This window comes from Strix uralensis, chromosome 4 (assembly GCF_047716275.1).
Source record: "Strix uralensis isolate ZFMK-TIS-50842 chromosome 4, bStrUra1, whole genome shotgun sequence".
Lineage (NCBI taxonomy): Eukaryota > Metazoa > Chordata > Aves > Strigiformes > Strigidae > Strix > Strix uralensis.
The window spans coordinates 90,994,939-91,001,616 of record NC_133975.1 but is presented as its reverse complement, the minus strand read 5'-3'; the positions used below and the strand labels follow the sequence as shown (position 1 = coordinate 91,001,616).

At 49.5% G+C, this 6,678-nt stretch overlaps 1 protein-coding gene and 1 long non-coding RNA gene across 2 annotated transcripts in view; one reads left to right on the top strand and one right to left on the bottom strand.

Moving 5' to 3' along the window:
* Position 1: 1 nt before the first annotated feature.
* Positions 2-1,886, bottom strand: LOC141943127 (uncharacterized). The gene is made up of 2 exons (XR_012628855.1): positions 1,194-1,886; positions 2-228 (listed from the first exon to the last, which is right to left on the bottom strand). It is a non-coding gene; the product is annotated as an uncharacterized LOC141943127 (long non-coding RNA).
* Positions 1,887-1,984: 98 nt separating this feature from the next.
* The window catches only part of INO80 (INO80 complex ATPase subunit), a 71,977-nt gene continuing 67,283 nt past the window's right edge, over positions 1,985-6,678 (top strand). Inside the window, exon 1 of the mRNA XM_074867800.1 lies at positions 1,985-2,109. The gene's annotated coding sequence lies outside the window, so the exon portion shown is untranslated. The remainder of the gene's footprint in view (positions 2,110-6,678) is intronic.

Below are 6,678 nucleotides of genomic sequence, written 5' to 3'. Positions count from 1 at the left end.
GTTTGTCTTACAACTTTTTATTTGGAAATTGAGCGTTTCATCTGGTCTGCTAGCAGATGCTGGCAGCGGACTGGGCTCCTCTCCAGCACTGCAGCTCATGTCATTCGTCGGGAGCAAGATTCTTCCAGGCAGTGATGTGTTCTCAGAAATCTGTGAGGTACAATGGGGAACATGCAGGCTCTTCTGAGCCAGAGACAGCTCCAGAGCACTTATGTTTTATTTCCACAACTGAAATCATTTGGGTCCATCCAGTTGAATTAGTGGGGGGAGAGAAAAAATGGCGATATATTAGATCATGGAAGGACGAGGAGGTAGGAGACAGAGACAATCAGGTCTGGGATGTAGAAGAGTGGTCTAGAGTGTCTCTGTGCAGGATACAAACTAATTGCTCAAGGCACCTTTCTCAGCAAGAGACTGAGCCGCATTCTCAGCGTCTTCTAAGAAGTAAAGTCTGGCTGGAACTGTATTACAAAGGAGTAACGATTTCCAGACAGAGACCTGACAGTGTCACTGCAGCTATGCCACTATATTGCTTTAAGTAGCACAGCCTTCCTGGGTAAAGGCGGCTGCAGCTCTCCCGTTCTCTTTTGGGAACAGCACAAAGAAAAGAAATAGATTGGAATGGCGTTGTCACTCACTGATGCATAAGATTGAAAATGGCAATTTTTTTTAAAGGGGAAAAAAAAGGTGGGTGTTTTTTTTTTTATAATGGTCTGTAACACCTTGTCACGCACTTTTTCCTAAGTTTGGTAGTGATGGGTGACAAAATCATGTACACTACTTAAACTATGTAATTGCTGGTTGTATTTAGGAATGCAAGGTACAGTAACTACTTAGGGACAACTGGGTAGCAAAGTTTTTCTGGGGCAGTAGCAATGGTTGTCGTTATTTCCTAGTACTTGTGGTACCTACTGTGTGCGGGGATGACACAGAGCTTAGTCACGAAGTAGGAATTTCTATCTCTAGGCAATAGGTGATCTGGCTTAATCATTCATTTAATCGTTTACTGTTAATGTACTACTTGATGTGGGAGACAGCTCACGGCCCCACCGCGTTTACATGGCAGTGTCTCCCCACGCTTAACTTTCAGGCCTATTTTGTCACGAGCGCGTGACAAAGCCAATGTGGTAAAACGCACGTAGCTCCAAGTACCCTCCTTTTGCCCGTAAACAGCAAATTAACCGTGACAGTACCCCGGTTCCCGCGCCGTCTGCGCCTCAGCCCTCCCCTCGGTGGCGGGGGGCCGGGCCGGGCCACGCTGCCTCCGGCGGGGTTTAGAGGAGAAGCCTCGCTGAGCTCCGCGCCGGGGGGGCGGCAGCTCCCTGCCTCCCCACTCCTCCTCACGCACCGCGGGGGCTGAGAGCGGGCCGGTCGCCCCCCGGGCGGGGGAGGCGGTTAGCTCGCACCGGGGGGACCGGGAGGGCGCCCCCGGCCGTGCCCGCCCCGCTCCCCCGGCGCCCCTCGCCCTTCCGGCGGCTCAAGGGCGAGCGCGCGTCACTTCCGGCCCAGCTCCGCCTCCCCGCGCGGCAACGCGAGAGCCCAGCCCGCCTCGCGCGAGACTCGCGGGCTCACCCGGCCGCTTCGGCCGAGTCCCTTCGGCAATTTCCGTCACCGCCAGACTCTACCAATCGGCCGCGGGAGCGCATCGATGGGAGCGGGCCCCCCGCGGGCTGCGTGTGGGGACGGCGGCCGCGGTGCGGGCGCGGGGACCGTGCGGCGGCTGCGGCGACGCGAGCGGGGCGGCGGGGCCGAGGCGCGGGACCGGGGCGGCGGGGAGGTATGCGGGGCTCGATTGTTCAGGCCTGGCCATGGCGCCTCTCCTCCCCCCCGCCATGGCTCCCCGTGTCCCTGCTCCTCTCCTCTCAGTGAGCGAAAGTGGCCGCCGCCGCCGTCCCAGCGCCCGCAGCCGCCGCCTCCTCCTCAGCAGCAGCGCGGGCGCCATCTTGGCGAGGCAGGAGTCGAGAGCGCCCCGCGGCAGGACACAGGCAGCGCCAGCCCCGGCAACGCGGCGCGAGAGGCCGGGTGGAGCGAGCGGGGGAGCGAGCCCAGGAGACACCCCCAGCCCCCAACCGCCGCCGCCGCCGCGCCAGAGCCGGGCCCGCTCCCCAGGTGAGCCACCGCGGCGACCGAGCAAGGACACGCCGGGCCGGGACTATGAGAGGCGGTAGCGGGGCCCCGCCTGGGCAGGCCGCGGCTTCACCCCCACCCCCCCCCGCTCCCCCGCTAAGCGGCGGCCGCAGCAGCCGGGCCTCTTCTTAAAGGGACAGGCCCCTTCCCCGCCCTGCCCGCCGGATGCGCCCCGATATACCGGCGCAGGATCCGCCTCTCCCCCGCCCGCCGCGGAGCGGAGCGGCCGCCGGGCCACACGCCGGGCGGGGAGGGGGAGGCAGCGGCGGCGGGCCCGGGACGGGGGGGGGGGGACGGGGGGGGTGATGGCGGGGGTGCCGCCGCCGTGCACCTGCGGGCGCACGTGCGCGTGGGGGGCGGTGGCGCGTGCGCGTGGGGGGGGTGCGCGGGCGCGCAGCGAGGGCGGTGGCGCGGGAGGGGCCGGGCCGGGCCGGAGCCGCGTCTCGGGGAGCGCAGCCGCTTCCTGCGGGCCGGGCCGGGCCCCTCCGGCCTCCCGGGGGTGGTGCCGCCGCGCGGGTGCGGGGGCAGCGTCTGCTCCCGTCCGGGGCCGGGTGTGGAGGTGTCGGGCTGCGGCCTGTCGCTGCCCCCGGCTGACGAGGGCAGGGCGGCGCGGGCAGCCCTCCGCGCCTCCGGCCGCATGATGCAACGCTGCCCTTAACCCGCGGAGGCTTCTCGGAGCGGGCTGCTGCTTCCTGGCAGCGCCGGGCTTGGCGAGGGCCGGGGCCTGTCCCAGCAGCGACCAGCGTCCGCGGGAAGGGGTTGGCGTGCCGAACTGGTGTCCTCCTTGAAGAGTGTACATAAACCATAGTTGAATGTTACGTTTGCACTGGTGAATACTTACACTAGAAAATACTTCTTTAAAGCTGTGGCATAGTCTAATCACGTTTCGCTGCAAATACATAGCCTAATACAATTTCTGCTGTGAGTAGTATTATTTAGCATTATCTGTTCTTTCTGTTACCCCGTTGCTGATCTTGTGTGGTAAGTTTCCCTCTCCGCAGTGTTGTAGATGATAATAAATTCCTTTAGATTATTTTCTTCGTTGCATGAAGAAAATGGTGCAAGTCAAGTTCCTTTTTTGTAGTGAAATGTCTTTATGTGTCTTAATAGACTTTTAGTTTTCTTTCATATGAACAACTGTGCTGTATGGATTTGTACAGGATATCTGATATGCCTGTGTGTGACCAACACTCATCTCTTTTTAATTTACATGAATTGGAAATGATGTGTTTGTGTTGTCATTCCTTTAATGTGTATGTAGAAGAGTACCTCATGGCATCCAGAGGTTGGTAAGATAGTGAGGGAAAAGTACAAGAAATAGGACTGTAGCTTGAACCCTTTCCCAGTGTTTAAGGATATTTCCTGTAATTCACTTCTAGTCCATCTTTCACACATATGTCGTTAAAATACTGCTTTGCATTTCTTGATGGTTCAAATGAGCGAGTTTTGTTCCATTTGGGTATAACGTAATAAGCTGTAAATTCTGTCATAAGCATGCTATTTGACAAGCTAAATTACATGCTAGGGGTTGTTTTAGATGGCAAGAAGAAAAGGGTCCTCTTAGAGCTTTCTTGGACATAGTTCCCTTTTCGTGGTCTGGGGTGGAGGGAGTAAAAACCGAACAAAACCGAAAACATCCATGCAGTTTGTATTTTGTGTACACAGAGAGAAGGGGTGAAGCAGTGACAGTGTGTGAGGGTAACAGTTGGCGCTGTTTTATAGAGTGGAGCGTATGAATGTGTCGTCAGAGGTGGTCATAAATACTGTTAACTGCCCTTTGGGACAAGACATACTCTAACTGAACAATTAAATAGATTTGTTTTCCTGCTAGTTTAAACATGGAAGCAGAGCTGTGACATGCCAGCTTTTGTGTTTGGTATGTTTTAAGGTGTTCTGGTTTTTACTTATGTATATGCTTCTGATAATTTTTTTGTAGAGCTGTATAGCTTTTTTTTTTTCCCATGATAAATTAGGCCCTATCTGTGACTGTTACTTCAGCAACTCGAAAATTTGGAGCCTGTGCCCTACTGGCTCTTCTCTGTATTTATAAGCAATTAAAAGGTGGAACAGAGATCAATGAAATGCTGTCTCATTCCTTGGAAAACAACATAAAACCTTACCACAAAAGCAACACAGCAAAGTAAATTACTGTATATAGGACAGTACCTAGTTTTAACTGATTTCATTACTCAGAAAAGCGATCAGAATGGCTTCTTTTTAATTTCAAACTGAAATGGTGTGAACTCATACTTCAGTTGTACGTACATGCCTTTTATTCATTCAACTTGAGTTTAGTGGAGACTGGGGGCTTTAGGTTCGTATGAAAATCCTCCGATCTGCTTTTTAAAAAGCAATAATCTCTTATGTGTCAGTTATATTTAAGACACTGCCATAAAAAAGACTATATGTGGATTATGTTTTGCTTTAAGACCTGGCATATAGTATACTCTGGAAAATGGTTGTCAGTGTAACTATATGTTTATCAAAGCAAGCTAAAATTTGAGAGGGGAAAGAAGAGTGTGTAATTCTCCTCCAAGCAAAATACCTCTTCAAGTGTTTTATGCCACCACAATTGTCTGTATTGGAGATTATATGCTTATAAAGAAATCTGACAAATATCTACCTAACTGATACTACTGTACTAATGTAAGTTTTCCAAATAGATTTTGACTTAATCTTCTGTGTGGATATGTATGTTTGTGTCAGGGGTTATTCTGAAGACGTTACTGCAGGAAATTCCTACAGGATTCTGCTATTCTGATGAGAGTCGTATGTCTCAATTGTAAATTTCTTCAAGAAAAAAACTATCTTAAGTGTTTATGTCAGTTTGGAAAAATCTCTCTTAATAAGTTGGTGTCAAAACTCAAAGCATGAAAAGACCATGTGTGGAAAAAAACAGAAAACTGCTAAAATGGTGAGGGAACTAAGATAGCATAGAAGGTTGTATTCTTGCTCCCAGTTTTTAATCCTGCTTTATGGATAAAACTTTCAGTTCTGTAAATAGAGATAGGAGGAACACATACTTCCTGTGTGTCAACTGGGATTTCAGGTTTTTATCCCCTTGAATGTTCTGTCAGTGTGCTTACGCTGGTTGGATGGAGGCAAGGTAAGAAACTCTGCTTTTGTGGACTGAAATATTCGAACAAATAAGCGTGCTCACTTGTCAGCTGGTAACACTTCATATACATATCACTTACTGTGTGCGGGTGAGACTGTTTGAATTAATTTTGCCTCCCTGATTTGCCTTGTGTTTGTCATAGGCTAAGAGGAGGTACTGTGGATTAGCTGCTGTGTTGTACCTTTTACCTCCATGGCAGCTTGTGTTTGTGTGTGTGCCGTCAGCTAGGAGTGTAGTTGTTACCATTATTTACTATGATGTTAGTGTTAGGCATAAAGAGAAGAAAAAGTAATCCTCTGGGCCTTACCTGAGATGTAGAGATGCCCGCAACTGAGGGGGAAAAAAAAAGAAAACCAAGAAACTCCTGGAGGAAAAAGTGCTATTTCAAAACAGCTGTACAAAACAAATCCTTTCTAGTTTGCAGCTAGGCACAAGTGCTGAACTGTGTGCTTGCCACTTACGGGGCTCCTGCTTTAAATTGGTATCAGTAGCAAAAACTTGTTGAACTTCATTCAGAAATAGCTAGTGGCTATTTGTTTAAACTGGGAGAATCTACTTTGAAAGCTAAGCCGCTTCGTGAGAGTGGTGTTTTTGCTGCGTGGTTGCTGTGGGTCTGTGGGTATAAAACTTAGAAACCTTGTTATAACTCTGCTCTCTGAGGACGTCCTTGGAGGATACTTCTCCAGTGCTGGGTGTTTACTTACTGACTAGACGTTGTAATGGGCAGACTTGAAAAAACAGAGTGAGTGAAGAAACCCCACCCCTATATTAACATTGAACTAAGCAATGTGATTTAAGACAGGATAAGGAAGCCTTCTTCAGAACTGAACTTAGACCTTTAAAAATATGTATGTGATTATGAGGGTTATTTGTATGAAGTTGGTGTGTGTGTGTGTATATATATATATATATATATATAAACTCCTAAATTCAGATCCTGCTGATGATATTTTACCTGTGCTTTTAATAATTCAGAGAGCCACATCATTCAATTAAATGGCTTCAGTGTGGGCTTCTGATTAAATAAGAATGTTACGGGATTCAAAGTGCCAGCCAAGCAGTGCAGCAGCTATTTACTTCCAAATGCCAATTTTCTAAACTGTTACAACTGTAGGAGAGATGAAGGGAGAAAGCAAATGACTACTGAATTTCATAGTGAAACAGCATAAAATTGGCGCATATCAGTAAGAAAGTCATGATGGCAGAAGGATTACTCTGTAGCATCCAGTCATTTTACCACCTGTAGCATATGAGCATTTACCTAAATGTTACCATCAGTAAAGAAAACATTTCAAAAATCGGTATTTTTGCAATATTCCTTAAACTGAGGAGGCAAGAGGATAGATTTGTTTCAAAAATAGCAAAAAGTGGAATGAATGTCATCACCATGTAAATCCACTGAAGCAATGTCTTGGGTGATGTCTCGAACACTG